This window comes from Mauremys mutica, chromosome 3, assembly GCF_020497125.1.
Source record: "Mauremys mutica isolate MM-2020 ecotype Southern chromosome 3, ASM2049712v1, whole genome shotgun sequence".
Taxonomy (NCBI): domain Eukaryota; kingdom Metazoa; phylum Chordata; order Testudines; family Geoemydidae; genus Mauremys; species Mauremys mutica.
This window is the reverse complement of record NC_059074.1, coordinates 117,789,700-117,810,569: the sequence shown is the minus strand read 5'-3', so window position 1 is coordinate 117,810,569 and position 20,870 is coordinate 117,789,700. Positions and strand designations below refer to the sequence as shown.

The 20,870-nt window shown below is 45.9% G+C and overlaps 1 long non-coding RNA gene across 3 annotated transcripts in view; it reads left to right on the top strand.

Moving 5' to 3' along the window:
* Window positions 1–9,965: 9,965 nt before the first annotated feature.
* LOC123367296 overlaps window positions 9,966–20,870 on the top strand; it is a 94,699-nt gene continuing 83,794 nt past the window's right edge. For all 3 annotated transcript variants that reach the window (XR_006578398.1, XR_006578397.1, XR_006578399.1), the window contains exon 1: window positions 9,966–10,168. This is a non-coding gene — a long non-coding RNA (uncharacterized LOC123367296). The remainder of the gene's footprint in view (window positions 10,169–20,870) is intronic.

The following is a 20,870-nucleotide window of genomic DNA, read 5'->3' as shown; positions in this document are numbered from 1 at the left end:
ATGTCACACAAATTTTGTTATGTGCACCAATATGGAGGTGACGTGTCACAAAATTCATCCCACACATGTGTGGGGAAAATTAGGGGGAACACTGATCATAACTGGAACTGAGTCACAGTGAAGCAGTTTCAGCAGCCCAAGGACTGCACTAGCATGGAGACTAAACTAGCTTTCTCAGTATTCTTTTCTGAAGATGTCACTTAGGCCTGGTCTACACTAGGACTTTAAGTCGAATTTAGCAGCGTTAATTCGAACTAACCGCTCAACCGTCCACACCAGGAAGCCATTTAATTCGAACTAGAGGGCTCTTTAGTTCGAATTTGGTACTCCACCCCGACAGGTGGAGTAGCGCTAAATTTGACATGGCTAGCTCGAATTAGGCTAGGTGTGGATGCAAATCGAACTTAGTAGCTCCGGGAGCTATCCCACACTGCACCACTCTGTTGACGCTCTGGACAGCAGTCCGAGCTTGGATGGTCAAAACATATGCTACCAAGTCCTCTGCAGTTCTGAAAGCAACCAATGTCCTGTTACTGTATACAGCCACACAGGAAAAGTCCCGGGAAAATTTGAATTCCTTTTCCAGTCTGGACAGTTAGAATCTCATTTCGTGGTTGGACATCGGGGCGAGCTCAGCAGCACCGGCAGCAATGCAGAGCTCTCCAGCAGAGGAGTTCATGTAATCTCTGAATAGAAAGAAGGCCCCAGCATGGACTGACCGGGAAGTCATGGATCTGATCGCTGTGTGGGGCCATTCTCGGTGGGTCTGCCACCACTGCCCCACCAGTGACCGTGGACTCTGAGGATGGTATAGTGTACCTGGACAGTTCCTCGGCGATGTTCGCCGATGGGGAAGATGAGGAAGGGTTTGTGGAGGACGGCGCAGGCGACAGCGAACACAATACCGCTTGCCCTGACAGCCAGGATCTCTTCATCACCCTCACAGAGATCCCCTACCAACCGTCCCCGCCCGTTAACCCGGACTCAGAATCAGGGGAAGGATCAGGCGGTAAGTGCTATAAACATGGAAACATTTATTTTTTTAAAAACAGGTATAGAAAAAATAGAAATACTATATACAAAATTTTAAATGTCAAACTATATAAATAGTAGGTCCACACATATAGGGATTGAACAATAATCCTCTTGGGACAGTTCAACAAAGCTCTCAGAGAGCTGCTCGAAAAGCCTCCGCAGGAGGTTCCTGGGGAGAGGTGCCTTATTGGGTGCGCCGTGGAAGCACACTCTTCCGCGCCAGAACATCCTAATGTAGAGAGGAATCATCGCCTCCACCAGCATTGCTGCATATGGTCCTGGTCTGTGCAGGGCTTCCATTAGCATCCGCTCTCTCTGACTCCGAGTGACCCGCCTCAGGTGATGTCGTTCTGGACAGGCTGCATCTAAGTAGGGCAATTAGTGTATTGTTTACTATTGTTAATGGTTTAAAATTAGGTTGCATAACAACGACCCTCGCTTAACAGCCACGTGATGGAGGCCACAGAGAACAAGCATACATTGATCTTTCCCGTGCACTGGCGGGAGGGGCTGGAAAAGGCTCAGCCTTTCTGCTTTCCAGATTGCCTTTAGCAGGAGAGCACAGCTATCCACTAACTGATAAGCATTATCTACTTTAAGGCTTACCAGGACTGTCTGCAAGACGGATTCAGCTGTCTCTCCCCGCTTGTCCGCTCTCCTGTGCAATGGCACCGCCAATGAGAGCGTATTCCGAAATCTCGAACTTGTCCTGAGATCTCGTGGAACTTGGTGCCCTGTATGGTCTTGTTCAGAGAAACTGACTAGACTAGGCGGCCCAGCAGAGCCAGTGGAGGGAGACCCTCTCTCAGCAGCAGCGCTCACACAGAGAACGGGAGGACAGGTGGCGGCAGGAAGACCAGCAGGTGACTCAAACGCTGCTTGGGCTAATGAGGGAGCAAACGGACACGCTCCGGCGCCTTGTTGATGTTCTGCAGGACCGCAGGCAGGAGGAGAGAGCCCCCCTGCACTGTATCTGCAACCACCCTCCAACGCCAAGAAGTCCTGTCCCCCCCTCACCGAAAATTACAAGACGGAGGGGCGGTAGGGGCCGTGAGAACTGTCACTGCACCACAGCTGAGCGCTAATGTACCACACACCTTTGACGCTATAACTGTGTAGAAGCGCTTCCCTTACAGGATCACCCAGTCCCAAATCCAAGTTTCATCACCCCACTATGTAGTAGATTAATAAAAGCTGTTTGCTGTTGTTCACTCTTTCCGTCACGTCTTTCGTGTCAGAAGACTGTGTATGTAGGGGGGGGGCAGGGTATTTATAATTGCACGGGATAGCCTACATTAGCAGGGTACAGACTATCGGGGGCAGGATCAACTGCAGGGCACACACAGACTGCAGTCAGTAGTCACCAGGGTCACTCTGTGTGGTGTATGCTGCCCCGGGTCATTCTGTGATGTGTACGCTTGTCCACGGTCCTAGCGCCTGCCACCCCCTAATGTTAAGGCATGCTGCCCTTACCATGCACTTCCACCGTAGGCGCGATCCTCTCCGCTGCCCTGAGCCCCAACAAGAGCCCTTATCCACGGACAGATACTCACCCTTCCCCCACACCCCTCACCCCTTCCTACGCCCAAACCCACAGCTCAGAGCCTGCATCCAAATCCCTATCCAAAGACGGCACCACTCGCCCCTTCCTGCAAACCCACCCCTACATGCACAACCACTTGAAAACGTCCACCACCCCAGAGACCTATGTAGGAGCAGGAGGCTGTCCGTCCTGTATTGTACAAGCGGTCTGTACATCAGTGCACACCGTACCCAGCACAGTATGCGTCCATGTTTCAAACCCTGAACAGAAATGCAAAGTAAAAGAAAGATTTATTAACAATAACTGTTCCGTTTAATTTGTTTTAAAACGTGTTTTGGAAGTGGGGGAAACTTGGAGAACGGGGTATGTAACCGCAGATCTCACTCAACACATAGACACACAGGCCCAGGATCAGCTTCTCTTAAAATCAAGTGGAGAGTCATAGGTTACCCTGCTCTCCGAGGAAACTTGCTTTCAAAGCCTCCCGGATACACAGCGCTTCCCGCTGGGATATTCTTTCGGCACGGGTGTCTGGCTGAGCGTAAACAGGAGCCAGGCGATTTGCCTCAACCTCCCATCCGGCCAAAAAGGTCTCGCCCTTGCTCTCACAGAGATTGTGGAGCACACAGCAAGCAGCAATAACTACGGGGATATTCTTTTCGCTGATGTCCGAGAGAGACAGTAAGCTCCGCCACCTCCCCTTAAGACGTCCGAAAGCACACTCCACCACCATTCTGCACTTGCTCAGCCGGTAGTTGAAGAGTTCCTTCTCACTGTCCAAGGCGCCTGTATAGGGCTTCATGAGCCAGGGCATTAGCGGGTAGGCTGGGTCCCCGAGGATCACTGTAGGCATCTGCACATCCCCAACCGTTTATTTTGTGGTCCAGGAAGAAAGTTCCTGCCTGGAGGCGTCTAAACAGACCAGAGTTCCTGAACACACGCGCGTCATGAACCTTGCCCGCCCACCCAACGAAGATGTTGGTAAAACGTCCCCTATGGTCCACCAGTGCTTGCAGCACCATTGAAAAGTAGCCCTTTCGGTTAATGTACTCGCTGGCCTGGTGGGCTGGTGCCAGGATAGGGATGTGAGTCCCATCTATAGCCCCACCGCAGTTTGGGAATCCCATCGCGGCGAAGCCATCTATGATGACCTGGACGTTTCCCAGAGTCACTACCTTTGAGAGCAGTTGCTCAACGATTGCGTGGACTACTTGAATCACAGCAACCCCCACGGTAGATTTGCCCACGCCAAAGTGGTTCGCTACTGACCGGTAGCTGTCTGGCGTTGCAAGTTTCCAGAGGGCTATGGCCACTCGCTTCTGCACACTCAGGGCTGCTCGCATCCGTGTGTCCTGGCGCTTCAGGGCAGGGGACAGCAAGTCACACAGTTCAAGGAAAGTGCCCTTATGCATCCTGAAGTTTCGCAGCCACTGTGATTCATCCCAGACCTGCAGCACTATGCGGTCCCACCAGTCCGTGCTTGTTTCCCGGTCCCAGAATCGCCGTTCCACACCATGAACTTGACCCATTGCCACCATGATCTCCACTGCGCGGCGTACCCTGCTTTGTGAGAGGTCTGCGCCACTCTCCTCACCGCGCTGCCGGAGCCTCCTCGCCCGATTTCTCAGCAGCTGACTGTGGAAGAGGTGGACGATAAGGTGCGAGGAGTTGACAACGGCCATAAGTGCAGCGATGATCGCAGCGGGCTCCATGCTCGCAGTGCTGTGGCTCCGCGCTGTAACCAACCAGAAAAGTGCGCGAACAGATTTCCCGCCGGCGCTTTCATGGAGGGAGGGCGTGATTGACGGTTCGATGACGACAGTTACCCAAAACCACCCTCGACACATTTTTTCCCCCAGCAGGCATTGGGAGCTCTACCCAGCATTCCAATGGGCAGCGGGGACTGCGGGAACTGTGGGATAGCTTCCCACAGTGCACCGCTTCGAAAGTCGATGCCGGCCCTGTTAATGTGGACTCGGAAATTCGAATTAGTGTATTTACTGTGGATACACAAATTCGACTTCATAAGGTCGAATCCACAAATTCGACTTCAGTAGATTCGAAATAGTCTTGTAGTGTAGACAAGGCCTTATAGAGGTTGAGTTGTGTTGGTGGGGCATTTTGGAGAAACTTACTCTGCTGCTGCCTATGGGATACATTAGATAGGAAAAAAACAACCCAACAAACAACATCTCCTTCGCTCCAAAAGTTGTTGAAGGTATATAAACTCTCATGCATCCAGGCATAAGCCAGTCTATAGCTGATGGGGGTTTCCTGCACTTTCCTCTGAAGTGTCTGGTTTTGGTCACTGTCAGAGACAGAATAGTGGACTCGATGGACAGCTGGTCAGATATGGGATGTCAGTTCCTATGTTCCAGTCCCTTTGCTGTGGTTAAACAGGGAGTTAATTCTTTGGGGCTGTCAAATTTTTGTCAGCACTGAACTGAATTTTAAAATGGCATGAAAATGATAAAAGCAGTTAGTGTCTAAAGTGAAGAGAGGCAGCAACACAGATAAATTTGTAAGACTAGATTCCTGGGGAGGGCAAAATGTGCTTGGTTCAAATCAGGGGTTTGTATGCTAGGGAGGCATCAAACTCCCCTTTCTTTGGCTCTGGTCCTGTACCTGCTTTGTGCATGCCATTCCCCTTGTGCTGTCTAAATATTGCTCTGACTTACAACATCCAGGACTGGTGTGGTGTCGGGATGTCCTGCCCAGCCCCCGCTATCTGTAGCCATGCTCTTCCCATATGTCATAGGTGTGTGCCATACACTTCTCCGTGCTGGCTTTAAAGAATTCCTCCTTGTACTGGAGGGACCCTCCAGGGGCATTTAAAACACATTTATAGCTGCATTATACTAGCAGTGCAGCACAAAGTGGCTGCAGCACACCTGTGGATCAGGCCCATGGTATGAAAAAGAGGAAATGGACAAAGGAAGATACTGTAGTCTGTGTTTGCAGGAACAATTCCTTTATTTGTTTGAATAAGAAAAAAGGATCCACGACTGTAATGTGCTGGAGGAAACATTCTGCAACCAAACTGAAAGAAGGGTGTTTTCCTTGTCTCCTATGGAGCTCACCCCCTGCTCTGAATACTGCAAAATTGTCCCTGCTAATAAAGAGCCTTCTCTCCAGAGCCCATAAGACACTTCAGAGGGAATACCTTTTGCCTTTTGAATGTATTGGATTCTCCAGAAATGTTCTAAAAGACCTTCCCCTTAACATTCAAATTACACACCAGTTGAACACTGCACTACGCTAGCCATATATTCAGTATATTCTTCAGGCAGAAAGTATAGGCTTCCAGAAAGTACTCTTTGTTTATTTGTCAAGTGGAATTGCTCCTTCCTTGCCTAGGGTTATGAGAACACATTTTTGTTTAAATAGAAAAACAAATTAATAGATTCCTTAACCCTCTTCTCTGTGAGCACACACAGCCTGGTTCAAGGTTTATCACAAGCTAAAAGAGATGGCAGCTTTTTCTGAGAGCCCCTTGTTAAAACATTGGCAGCACATCATTGATTCGGGAAGATGCCAGATGTCTCACTTGATGTAAAAACACAATGATTCTAGGAACTGTGGAAAATTTCCAATCTGAGCTATAAGATACTCTGGGAATTTTTTTAAAATTGGCTGCAATCTTTTCACGAAAGCATATATTGAAAAATTAAAAATTCACAAATAAAATATGGTGAAAAGCTGGACAGTTGGTTTAGCTGTTTTTGTTGGCAGCTTTAAAAACAACTTACACTGATTTTCAGATTGCATTAGAAGTCAACGTTGCACTTTTGTGCTGCTGGGGAATATCCTGCTTCTTGAAGTGGGAAGGCAAGATCCTGGTCCATGCTATTGCCTTCTCGCCTCAGTGGAGCCGTGCAAAGGGAGCCGTAAAGGTGCCACCAAGTGGGCAGCTTAGGATTCTATCAGCCCGGGGAAATTCTTGGCTGGTGTAGAGTTGGCAAAGCTGTACTGACTATATGCCACCCATTCCTGCCCCAGGGCATTTGGGGGTTAACCCAAGGAATGGGCAGGCTGGAGCACTGCAGTGCGCTGGTGAGCCACAATGAGAATAATGGCCCAGTGGGGGCTGTTACAGCCAGTGCTAATTAGAACAGCTTCAGGAATGATCTAACTTATGTCCAGGGTCAAAAAGGCCCCCGTCAGCCCCGGGGATCTGGGATGCACAAAAGAGATGCTCAGCTACCTTTGATCTCTACACGTGGGTCTTATATCAATGTACTTCATGCAGTCTCAGACTGGAGCAAGTGGTTTGCTATTTAACCTGAATGGGAGCGTGGTAACACTGCTGTAACAGCCCCACTGGGCCATTATTCTGATTGAGGAGCATCAGAGCACATGCTAATTTCATGGAATAAGTATGTATTGGATTCATATGGAGTATATACAATATAATTTGTTTGGAAAAATGTACAGGATTGGTGTGTCAGAGAAATGGGGGCTTATCTAGTATCAGTGCCAGTGAAGTAGCACTTAAAATTGGATGGCATACTGGGGGAAACTGATGTGAAATATACTATTCTATACTATGCCAGATATCACTGGACAAAATCAATTTCTCAGAAGTTTACAGTACTCAGATTTTGGGGGAAATGGTGGCAGAAAGAAGCAGTACTTTGCTGTAGCACTTTCCCATCTTTTCCCCAGATTTTTAAGTACTTCCTCTCCAGGTCAAGTATCTGGTAGCTAATGTTATGTGTGCTACACATTTTAGTCTTTGTGACCCGAGGGAGTGTGTGTGATTCTCACATGCATGTCCATTATATTCATTTATTTCTTCTTGGTTTAATAAAAAAAACACTCTACAACTTATGGGGGGACTTGGGGCTCTTCGTTTTGGGAGGCTCTTTGGGTCCTCCTGGATTAATATGATTTCCTCTTAAGTATCTTGCACAGTGATTTTAAAACAGATTCCATATTGTGTGGAGAATGTACAAAAACTAGGAACACAGCACATTATTTGACACTATCATTGTCAAACTTTACCTTCTGTGATAACGGCTTTTGTCTTTTTTTAATCTGTCAGACAATTCCTTGGAAAAAGTCTCAGCTGCTTTTGTGTGGAGCAATGGTCACACCCAGTGGCCAGTTGGGTTAATCACATATGTGTATTCCCTATGGATATATGAGAGAGAATGACCCAGACTTCATCTCTTATTTACAAATGTCAGTCTGGAATCAAACTGGATGTCAGAAGTAGGGCCTAGTGAAATTAACACATGCACCTATACTCTCTGCTTTGTTCCATAAAGGTTCTTGATTGATCAAACTGAAGTTCCAGACCATTCATGAAATTAACAGTAGAAAGGAAGTGGACCCCCTATAGAGTCTGGCATTTCTTAAATTAGGTCCTTTGGTTATAATGAGATGCATTTTTAAAGAATTAGTCAAGGACAGGCTGAAACAAAAAGCCTTACTTTTTCCTCATTTTAAATTCACCTTTGTTTCAGCTGTGGAGAGCTTGAAACATTTATACACACAGCTGATTCTTTTTTGATATTATCAATGTAATTTGAAGAAAGACTTTTTCTTTCTTTCTTTCTTTCTTTCTTTCTTTCTTTCTTTCTTTCTTGTGTAAAAATGCACAGCAGTACCATTTATAAATCAAAGGAGGTACACAGATTACTCTCTGTACCCTTTCCTTGTAGTCCAAACCACAGCATCCGCCATTAGCATCACAATGACACTAATGTTGTTTTCTTTCTCTCAATGGAGACTGTTTTGTTAAGATCCCTGTTTTCAATTAGTGTCAATGAATGACACATTAGTGGAAACACTGGCAGCATGTCTCAGTGAATATATAAGTATGGTCCTTGATTTGGGGTGCGAGGGGAATAGCTGATTCTTCAGTGCTGAAAATAGGGAAGGGAGAAGAAGCATTCCCAGTAAATATTAACTTTTAACATTTCCAGGGACATACATTTTATTTTCACTCCATACCTCACATTCTCATGTGCTTAGACCTTAGTGTGGTCCCTTCAAAAGCTCAGATGAGTGCTGTAGGGGTTGTTCACATAAACTACCATGTCACTTATTTGATAATTAATAGGCAGTCTAAATCTACACCATTTAAATCTGGTCACTCTTGCCCCAAATGTAGTTATAAAATATATCTTTAAAAAACTTTATTAGTTGATTCCTTTCCATTAAGTCCTTGTTTATCCTTTACCATCCCCTCCCCCTCGGAATGGGGCAAAATCTTTTAATTATATATGTTTCTGTTCTTCTTCAAGGTCTACTTTTGGTCACCATCAGTTACTCAGTACTGAATGTAATGTGTTATGTGGGAACTGAAAGACGTATCTCCACTTTTGTGCAGAAGAACCTCTCAAAACTGATCACCTTCAAGGTGTGCCACAAAGAAATAATGAAAATTATGTTAAATTTAGATTTTTGTGCTGAATGCGCCCATTAACTAGGTATTTGTCATCATAGAAATACTTTTTAAGCTAGTTCCTCTATGAATTTTCTTGGTGCTTCTTGGTTCACTGAAGATATCTCAGAATGTAACACTGTAGAGATCTAGAAAATGACATCAAACATTTTCATTTCACCTCAGATGGTATCAGTAAGGTTACTAAATGATGCACTCTGGGAGATCTTCAGTGTCTCATGATTCCCTCTATTAAGAAAATCTCACAAAAAGAATATATAATACGCATGTTAAAATTTTGTTTCTGTGATGAATTTCCTTTCACTCCCAGACTGATTAGTGGGGACATTCAGCACAGGAATCTGTGTTTAATTCACTTTTCATTTTTGCTTTGCAGGTCACATTTAAAAGGAAACTTTCACAGCAGAGCAAACCTGACAAAAGAGAACATTTTATACCTACAGAAAAAAAAATGTGCTTAATTTTTGCCTGAGTTCCTTTAGCTGCTTGTTGAAAATATTGGTGATGTAAAGAAACACTGTCAGGCCCCAAATTCAGATTACGTTCAAGAACCAACAAAATATTTTAGACAAAACCTAAGACAAGTTTGTGATTTAATAAAAAATCAGATTGAAACATTTAAGAAAACAATCTCCTCTGACGCTGCTGAATTGTGCTGGTGTATGAGAAATATAAAGCAAAACTGACTAGAAACTGTCTATAAACATAAATGAAACCATCAAGCCTATTTTCATTGTTCAAGCTGAGAGAAATACAAAAAAGTGAAAAGTAAATTAGATTTTAAAAATTCTTCTGGTTTTAATGATCTAAAGTGGTGGTATCAACATAAGTAAAGAAATACGATTTATAATCTGACACAGTCCCTTTTAAAAGGGCCCAGCTTCTTCTGTTTGATACTACAGTGAAATCACAAAGCAGTTCTTGTGACATCATAGTCTGTTGCTATGGAAATATGTTATCACAGTAATAGGACTTCAGTGCTGAATCAAATAGCTGGGAAGAAGCTGAGCAGTGAACAAACATTTAGCTTTCTCACTCTACTCTCCCACCTCAAGACAGAAAAAGATAAGTGGCCAGTCTCTGAAGTACAACACTTGATGGGCCAGATCCTCGGCCCCCACCACCCTTGGCTGCTTTGCGTTGCTGTGGTGGTACAAAGCCCCCAGATTGAAGGAGAGGTAAATGTGCCATACATCCACCTTTGCCCATCCCCTCAGCTGTCTGACCACAGCTCTGTCAGACCCAAGGAACTGGCTCTATGTCTCTAGAGTAGGTTTGCTATGGTTCTTGGCCCACTCTTTTGGATAGGGTAAAGACAGAAGTAGTAGAGTAATGGATATTTACACAGGCCCCATGTGCTCTTGCAACGGAGCGAAATGTTGTGGGATGAGAGAAGAGATTCTGCCTGGATCTGAAGCCCGGTATGACTGAGCTGCTCCCACACTCAGGGCTTGTCTTCACTACCAGGGTAAGTCGAACTAACTTAGTTACTCCAGCTATGTGAATACGTAGCTTAGGTCGACTTACCCTGGTGTCTTCACTGTGCTGTGTCAATGGGAGACGCTCTCCGGTTGACTTCTCTTATTCTTCTTGGAGAGTTGGAATACCGGGGTCGACCGGACAGCGCTCTGCCATCAATTTAGCGGATCTTCACCAGACCTGCTAAATTGACACCTGCTGCATCGATTGCAGCAGCGTCAATCTTCCTGGTAGTGAAGACCAGCCCTCAGCTGTGCTAGGTAGGGTTGCCAGGTTCATAATGCATGCTATGGGAGTGGGGTCAGGTCACATCCAAGGCTATGTAGCTTTATTTGCCCCCCAAGATCCTCTGTTCTTCCCCATGCCTGCCCTGTAGTAGTCTGGCACTCTTTCCCCTTCAAGGAGACCAGCTGCCAGGCTAGGGAAACACTGATCCAGAAGCTAATAAAATAACAGATCTACAGCAAGCAACATTTGTCTCATGCTTCCCCTGGATCTACAGCAAGCACAAGGAGATACATGTGGGTCATAGGCTTTCTATGACAGGACAGTGACAGGATCAATTTTATAAGAAGCCATTATAGTCTATGGTGTCAAAGCTCCACCAAAGTCATGACTGCAGTGGGATTAAAATCCTGTCAGGTTTGAATCTGATATGATGTCTACGGGAGATTTCCGAAGCATACCTTTTGCTCCAGGTCCTCATGCTTCAAGTTGGTCAAGAATGCATTCGGGTGTGCTGAGACTTGATGCACTCTGACGCATCTCAAAGCAGCTATGTCATCTCAATGGAAGGGCCACAAAAATTCCATTAAGATCCTATATGAGAGCAGCACCAATATCTGGAAGGTTTCCAGTGAATTATAATGGCTGCAAAGAATGCAGTACAAAATTATTTGAAGAAAATTAACAGAAAAAACAAACGTGTATAGAAACATTTAATATATCACATACAATACATCCGCAAAGCAAGATCTGTTTATTTTAGTCCTGCTAGTCTCTCTGACTTGGAAACATTCTTTTGTGCTATGGATATGATGACAGTGCAGGCATAAATTTAACAGAGTCAAATGTGTGCCAGTGGTTTGATCATTGGCCTGCTAAACCCAGGGGTGTGAGTTCAATCCTTGAGGGGGCTATTTAGGGATCTGAGGCAAAAATCTGTCTGGGGATTGATGCCACTTTAAGCAGCGGCTTAGACTAGATGACCTCCTGAAGTCCCTTCCAACCCTGATATTCTTTGATGACACAAGTTAATTGAATTGCTTTGAGTTGGTCCATTTTGAGCAATACTATTTTGCACTTACTGTATATAGGGCCTTCACCTGAGGATTTGAAAAAACATTATGAGGCTTAATTAATTACTGTTATAACACCCCTATGTTTTTATATAGTAGCTGCTCTTATGTGGATCAAGTTTGTTCCTATCGCTTTGAACGCAAAAAGTAGCCGATCATGTTATCCATGGCCCCACAAGGGTGACTGTCACAGCTTGTCATGCATATGGTAGTGCTTGAAATATCAATAAGACTGTCTAAGTAGCAGAACTTTTAGTTGCAGCCATCTTTTATTATTGCTTCAATCTTTCATGGGCACCTCTATTCTACCTCTTTTAGAACTTTTGTATTTCATTGTTAAATTAGGCATTCTATAGCCAGTGATTAGGCATTCTATAGCCAGGCATGCTATAGCCCAAAGGGACCAAAGCTGATCAGAATAAAGCCTGTGTTATTTTTCATACATATTACTTAGTTCTAGAGGCTTGATCAAATTAAATAGAGGAAGAAATTAAACAACAAGCAAATAAAGTGAAAGGCATTTTCCAGATGGGGAAGCTGAAGTGCAAAGGGGTTAAGTGGCTTTTCCTGAAGTCTGTGAAAGAGCCAGGAACAGAACCCAGAATGCCTGAGTTTAGTCCCAGGTCCTTGCAAACGGGTGCACTTCTTCTCAGTTTGGAACACTAAGGTTGCATAGGTATTGCTTTAAGTGTTCATTTAAGAGCTGCGAATGACAGTGAATTGTGATTTTAAAATAAAGTCATGATCCAAGCTAAATTCTATTAGAGAATGGATAAACCCTGCTGTAGCCAAAGTGGTGTTTTATCTTTAAACATACCAAAATATTCAGCTCCCAGGATGATTCAATTTGATACTAAGCACATTCATGACCTTACTTAGAATCTCTGTAGAAAACTGTATTGAAAGCATCCCTCATTGAACTGAAATCACTTTCTAAATCACTGCCTATTACTGGAGGTCGGTAGCATTTGTTTATGGATTTGAGACTAACTGCTTGGTGACCACAAGTAGGTGACTGATTTAATGGATGTCATGTTGTCAGATACTGTAGTGACTGGCTGGATTACTAGTGAAAACGAAACAGAATTGGATGGTACCCTGGAAATGTCAGTAAATGGTTAATTTGAATGGGTACTACTTTAATAATGAAATAGTGAACATCAAGGAAGATAATTGCTTGGAACTTGTTTATTGTATTTGTCCAATGAATCAGAAGCTGAGCACTGAGCTCTCTTTAAGGAAATAAGCTTGTCTGGATTGTACAGGATGTAGGTAATGCCTGGTATCTTACCTAATTAGGAGAAGCACTTTTCCCCTGGTTTCCTAGACAGATATGTTTTCAAGGCTTCCTGCTGTATAGTCTGTACTCTAGAAGGCACCTTATTATATTCGGAGAGCTTTGACATGAGCTCCCTCATGAAAAAATAGATGTTTCCTGTAAGAAAAATGAATAGGACATTACTGCTGGCTAAAGTGTTTCCTCCCATAATGGGAGTAACAATTCCTAAGCAGCATGTTCCCATGGGATACAAAGCTCCTAACTGCAAATGTTCAAGTGGGCTGCAATGCACAGGGCTGTAGACCAGTCCAAGACAAAAAGAAAGGGTACAGACTTTTCTGGTGTGGCCAGGGTAGTTGGTCTTTGGATTGGGAGCATTATTATGAGTAGAGTTGGTGGGAAGTTTTCCACCAAAACTTGGTTTAGTTGGAAAATGCTGGCTAGTTGGGGTGAAAAGTTTTGATGAATCTATTAGGCAGGTATTCCAGGGTCCATTGCTCCATGACAGGGATCCTGCCAGCCCCTGCTGCCCTGGCTAGAATGGGGCTCCAGGGGCTCGACTTCCTGCTTTGTGCCAGCAACCAAAGCTCTTGGGGCTGCTAAACTCCCTGCTTCAGGGCAGCTGGGCTCTTGGGCCTGGCTAGGCTTCCTTTTTGTGGCAGGGAGCAAGCCTGGCCCAGGGGCTCCCAGGGATTTTAGACTCCCAGTTCTGAAAGCCCTGGGTTCCAGCCAGGGCTTTGGGGCAGCCCTGCCATGCCAGAGCTTTCAGGCTCCCTGTTTGGAGCTGAGAGTCTGGGAACTCCAGCTCTGCAACAGGCCCTTGGTCATTGCTATTTTTCAGTGTATGTTAGGGGAGAAGTGGAGTTTACAGCTGTATGCAGCTAGAGACACTCATTGAATGCCTCAGAAAAGAGAGAACAATTTAATTCAAAGGGCTCCATAATTTTTGCCTACCTGAAAACAGAGACTGACATTTCTTAGTCCAGGTTTGCAAATAGGTGCTAAGAAAAGCTACCCGTCTTTTCTTTTTTAGATATTGTTCACTTGTGAATATATAATACAGCCATAACATTCTCATACTATAATCTGTTCTACATTACCTAATTGCATCTGTCATTTTACTCTGCAATAAAATACTTTGGGGGAAAAAGAAATATGAAACCTAGCACTTGAACGGCTTTTTTTTTTTAAATTGCTTTTGATTTTAAACATAGAGTAATGACATTTAAAATTTAAAAGGCAAAAACAATCTGCCTGTTATCAGGGTGCTGTACTGTGTAGTATATAACTTGTTTAAATGATTCTTAGGGTAAAGATGTCCTCAAACGAGAATTAAATACAGTCTACATCTTCCTATTTTCTACATATAACCAGCTTTAACCAGTTTATGGACCGGCTGGTTTTGTGTTGTTTAATTATTGTTCCACTGACCTTGCTAATTACATTCTGGCTGTATAATCTGTAGATGGGAGAGGTGCCAAAATATTCAGCCAGCAGCATCTTTGCTGTATCCATGCCAAACTGCCAACAGACATATCTAAGGTGATTATTGATCCTTTTCCTTGTGCTTTTATAGTTGATTTTCCATCTAGTTCTTTTTGCTTCTTTCTTATTCTTGAGGTGATATCCAATTAAAGTGATTTCCTTTGGCAGATCCCATTCCAGCAGTGTGTCAGGGTATGTCTACAGTGGCAGAGTTACAGCGCCGGCAGTTACAGCGCTGCTCAGAGAGTGCTGAAGGGAAACCGCTGTTGTGTGTTCTCACTGTCAGCTGCCTGCACAATAGCATGTTCTCGCTTGTGGCACTTGCAGCGTTATTCAGAGTGGTGCACTCAGGGCAACTATCCCACAGAGCATCTCTTCCTCTTCTGCCGCTAAGAGTTGTGGGAAGGCGAAGGGGATCCCAGGGCATCATGGGTCCTATCCCAATGCCATGTGATGCATGAGTTCACATCCCAGCAATCCCTGTGCTTCCGTCCCCATTTGGCACCATCTTTCAATGGTTTGTGTACTGCGCTTTCTGCCTCTTCAGTCTGCAGGAATGGATCCTGCACTGTTGACCAATTTGCTGCTCGTTCTCACTAACACGTCATGAGTGGCAGTGGAGTTATTCCTTAAACTATAAAGCAAGAGCAGTTCGACATTGATCTTGCCACGCATAGTAGCTATGACATGAGATTGCTTGTGGCATTCACAGAGGTGCTGAGCACAGTGGAATGCTGCCTTTGGGCTCGGGAAGCATGCACCGAGTGGTGGGATCACATCGACATGCACGTCTGGGATGACAAGCAGTGGCTGCAGAACTTTCGGATGAGGAAAGCCACATTCATGGGACTGTGTAATGAGCTCTCCCCAGCCCTGTGGCACAAGGACAGGAGAATGAGAGCTGCCCTTCCGTTGGAGAAGCACGTGGTGATTGCACTGTGGAAGCTGGCTACTCCAAACTGCTACCGATCAGTCGCTAAACAGTTCGGAGTGGGAAAGTCAACCGTTGGACATGTGTTGATGGAAGTGTGCAGGGCCATTAATCGCATCCTGCTCCGAAGGACTGTGACTCTGGGCAATGCGCGTGACATTGTAGATGGCTTTGCACAAATGGACTTCCCTAACTGCGGAGGGGCGATAGATGGTACGCACATTCCAATTCTGGCACCAGACCGCCTAGCCACCGAGTACATTAATCGTAAGGGGTATTTCTTAATGGTTCTCCAGGTGCTTGTCGATCACTGTGGGCTGCAGTAAGATGAGGCCCCGAAACATAAACCCTTGGATCAGAGGCCTGGCATGAGACCTAAGGCCTGAACTAAAGTAATGGTCAAGACTTTGTCAACATAAAGCAAAGTTAAACTGTGAGCCAGAGGCAGGCCCTGCTCAGTGAAGCTGGCAAGGAGAAGACTGAGGTTGCACATATCTAAAAGGTATTAAGCACTAGTAAGATAAACATGTGCCAGGATGGTACCAGAACATTCTGGTACTAACACATTTCACATAGATAACAAGGAACATGCTGACCCATCCTAAAGTCAGGGGCAAAAGGGTAATATGATGGATGGGGTTGTTTTGATTGAACCAACATGTACAAGGTGATAGGCGGCACCTTACTATGTAGAGGGGTTGTACCTCAATACGTCAGTAATGAGGTGTAACTTGTTTGTACCTGTGTTTATAATAATGCACCCCTGAGGGGTTCTCTTTGTCCAGCCTCGGGGGCAGTGGAGAATCCCGCCACTGACTGAGCTTGTCCATTGTCAGGGGGCACATATTCGTAGTATGTCCTGTAGGGTCTGCAGAAAACTATTACTGTGTTTCATTTGGCAATAAACCTGGCCGGGCACCTTTGTACCTTATCGGCATGTGTGGTCATTGGGGGTTCTCTCTGTGTCTGCTGTGTCAGCTATCTGCAGAACCGGGGCAGCACACAGAGGGAACGCACACATGCAGCTGACTGTTATCATCATTGAACAGAGCACAGCACCACGCTGGTGACTTCTGATGACATTGGTGACCCCAACCGCTGATCTGGTGAGTAAGCGAGCTGTCTGCTATAGGAATCATGATGTTTCATGGGCAGTAACACAGGCTGGTCCGGAAAGGTGCATAATGCACTCATCTTTCAGAACACTGGCCTGTTCAGGAAGCTGCAAGCAGGGACTGTTTTCCCGGACCAGAAGATCGCTGTAGGGGAAGTCAAAATGCCCATTGTGATCCTGGGAGACCCCACCTACCCCTTAATACCATGGCTTATGAAGCCATACACAGAGCACCTTGACAGCAGCAAGGAGTGGTTCAACAACAGGCTGAGCAAGTGCAGAATAACTGTTGAGTGTACTTTTGGCTGTTTAAAGGTCCGCTGGTGCTGCCTATATGGGAGGCAGAACCTTTCCGATGACAATATTCCTATGCTTATAGCCATGTGCTGTATGCTCCATAATATTTGTGAAGGGAAGGGTGAAAGCTTCACTCAGGACTGGACCACTGAGGCTCAGTGCCTGGAGGCTGATTTTGAACAGCCAGAGACCAGGGCTATTAGAGGGGTGCAGCGCGAGACCATAAGGATCAGGGATGCCTTGAGGCAGCAATTTGAAGCTGAAAACCACTAATATTTGTTGCTCAGAAGTGCACTAATATTTGTATGCTCAGAAGTGCAGTGGTTGTAATGCTAGGAGATGATTGTGATTGGTGCAGACGATGCACTATGAAAGTTTAAGAAAATTGCCTGTTGCTTTCCATGGCTCTGTTTGCTTTCAATTAATGGAATAAAGATTGCTTTCAAACCAAAACATTCATTTTATTAAAAAACAATAACCGGAGGGGAGAGACAAACAAAAAACCCAATCAGCACTGAAGGGAATGGAGGAAAGGAGGGTCCCAGGAGGAGGCGGAGTCCCGGGATGATAAAAGATTTGTGAATGTCCAGATATCATCCAACCTTCTCCTTTGGAGTGCAATGCAGCGGGTACTGTACTTCAGCAGGGCTAACCTGCAGAGGGATGGGTGTTGAGTGCAATGGGTAATGGGAGTCTGCAGAGTGTGATTGTTATGGGGGAGAAGTGGAATGCAGCAGGTACAGACTTATCAGCCTCCTGGCTCCAGAGTGTGTTGGCGGTGTCTGGGCGGGGTGTGTGCATGGGAAATAGTTTTACGACAGCGGCTGCAGGGGAGGGCGAGCATGGAGCTGCTTGGTTTGTAGTGCTAGTAGTGCCTGGAGCATGTCTGCTTGGCACTCCATAACTTTTAAGAGATGCTCAATGGCTCCGTTCTGGTGCACCACGTTCTCCTTTCGGTCTCTTTTCTTGCTTTCCCACCACTCCTTCAATTCTTGTTTTTCAGCCACAAAGTGCATCATAACCTCACGCAGAAAGTCCTCTTTCATTCTTCGTGGCCACTTTCTAATTCTGCGCAGCCATTCAGCCGGCGATAACAAAGAGGGAGGCTGGGATCCCAAGGTCATATCTGTGAAGCCAAAATGCAACATTTTAGCAGTATTGTTTGCAACACACAGACCACTGATTTAGTGATTTAAAACAGAGTCACCATTCACCTACCTATCATTAACTGGCTGACCCCAGGCAAGCACGCATGAGCCACAAGAGCCCCCAAATGGTGAGTAACCACGGGGGCAGGGGAAATCAGTGTTCCAGGACCATACTATACACTGGGAACATGGCTCTTGGGGAGAGCCATCACTGTGTGTGGGGGAGCTTATAATCATTACTGTCCCCACATTTTCCACAGGCTGTGTTCATTATGGAAGATATCTCGCTGCTGAGGGTGAGCAGGGAATCAAGGGAGGGTCTTCTCCAAGATTGCAGCTTCCGCTCAGGCCCTTATGTGGCTCACCTCTGTGCAGCAATGGTTACCACCCCTCCACCCCACCCCGTGATGGCAGAGTGGTTACCCTTAATGGGGCAAGAAACATAGCAGCTCTGCCAAAGAACCTGTGGCAGCGGATTGCCCAGTATCTCCATGAGAGGTTTCATGAGGCGGATTCCTGTGAAATGAGGGAGTCAATCAACACCCCATTCTGCCACTCAGACTAGATCTGCTTTCTGCAGCCCTCCTGCCCCCAACAACTCGCTTCAGTGATTCCCAAAACCAGAGACACTTACCAGGGGCCTCCTCTCCTGTTTGCGCTTTGCCAGGCTCCGACAGCTGTGACTGGCTAGCCTCCTCTGGGGTAGAGAAGAGCTCCTGGCTGTATGCATCTCTGACCTCTGAGTCATCCTCTGCCTCTGGGTCCCGCTCCTCTTCCACATCCTCATCCAAGATTTCCTCCTCCTGGCTTGGTCCACTCTTGACTGGCACATGAGCCACCGAAGTATCCACAGTGGCCTTCGCAGTGGAAGTGGGGTCACCACCAAGTATTGTGTCCAGCTCTTTGTAGAACTGGCAGCTCATGGGCGCAGCACCGGAGCGGCGGTTTGCCTCCTGCACCTGGTGGCAGGCATTCTGCCGCTCCTTCCCTTTGACCCTGCACTGCAGTGTGTCCCAGTCATGGCCCCTTTCTGTTATGCATCATGAAATCTGTCCATAGGTATCAAAATTCCTATGGCTGGAGCACAGCTGGGACTGGACAGCCTTCTGTCCCCAAATGCTGATGAGGTCATTGCTCCAAGAGGGGGATTGCCTGGTGCGTGGAGCAGACATGGTTACCTGGAAAGATGCACTGAGACCACTGCATGCATCACTGAGCAAACAGGAAGGAATTCCAAGGAATTTAAGGGGTGGAGCTCATGGTTGGTCATCTGAGGGCAGGGCAGTAGAGTTCAAACTGATGACCAGAGAGGCAAGAATGGGCATTAAAGGACACCTCCCGGCAGGGGCGGCTCTAGGTATTTTGCCGCCCCAAGCATGGCAGGCAGGCTGCCTTCGGTGGCTTGCCTGTGGGAGGTCCCTGGTCCCACGGATTCGGTGGCACGCCTGCGGGAGGTCCGCCAAAGCTGCGGGACCAGCAGACCCTCCGCAGGCATGCCACCGAAGGCAACCTGCCTGCCGTCCTCGCGGCAACCAGCAGAGTGCCCCCTGTGGCTTGCTGCCTCAGGCACGCGCTTGGTGTGCTGGTGCCTGGAGCCGCCCCTGCCTCCCGGAGGCCAATCGCAGCGCTGTAATCGACCAGGATGTTTACACTGGCACCATGGTGCTGTAGCCCTGGTGCAGAAGGCTGTATGTCTCTTGTCGGGGTGGTTTTTTTACAGTGCTGCAACTGCGCAGTTTCTGCGAACTAAGTGGCTTGGCAGTTTGTAAACCTCGGGAGTTACAATGCAGAAAGCTGTTTTACTGTGCAGAAACTTGCCAGTGTAGACAAGGCCTCAGTGTCCTGTAACAATCAATGTCAGTTTCAGCTCTCCTTATACCTTTCTTATCTCTGCCCTTTCCTTTCGTGCTCCTCTTTCTGGTACAGTAGATCAAGGATCTGGAAAGTTTGTTCATTATTCAGCGGTTGGGATTCTTGATGGAAATTAACAATGGACTCCTTATTGCCTTTGGAAGCCATAGGCGCCTCCACACAGACCTGTCTCCTAGAGTACCATCACAAAGAAAGTGTTGCCTTCCATTTCACTACATGAAAGGCAAACAGCAGGGATTAATTACTTTAGTTAGCTAAATAAATATTTATTTTTGCATAATAGTCTTCAGAAATATCTGTCACAGCTTCAATATCTGAATAACAGTGAATGGGGCTGTGAATGGCATCTTTCTCAATAGGAGCAGCCATTTCCCTGACACTTTCCACTGGGAGATTTAATGTGATGGTACCCTGTGGATTAAGGCCTTGTGTGCGGAAGAAGGTTGCAACAGTTTAACTAAAAGTGTGATTTTTTTACTGATTTAATTAAACTAGGGCAAACCTCTTAGTTTGGTTTAAACTGGCTTTATTTCTGTTGATCTTAAATCAGTAAGGAATCAGTTCACGTAAGGCCTTGTCTACACTGCCACTTTACAGCACTGCAACTTTCTCACTCAGGGGTGTGAAACCCCCCCTCCCCCATAGCGCTGCAAGTTTCAGTGCTGTAAAGTGGCAGTGTAGACAGTGGGTAGAAATATAAATCTCCATTAAAATTGAATTGGTTTAACATTACATTTTAGCTGGTTTGTAAAATAAGGACAAAACAGCCCACCAGTGTTCAGAGTAAAGGGGCAGGTAAATTTCATCTAAATGATTGTAATATTCTGTCAATTTATACATAAAGAAAACCTTAAGGGAGTGGGCTGCTTAAAGACTCAATCTTGATGTTTCCTGCCACCTTGACTCATCAGCTGACTCATTCCAGATGCTCCATTTTGTTTAATTAAATTAATAATAACAATGGAAAAAAATATTTA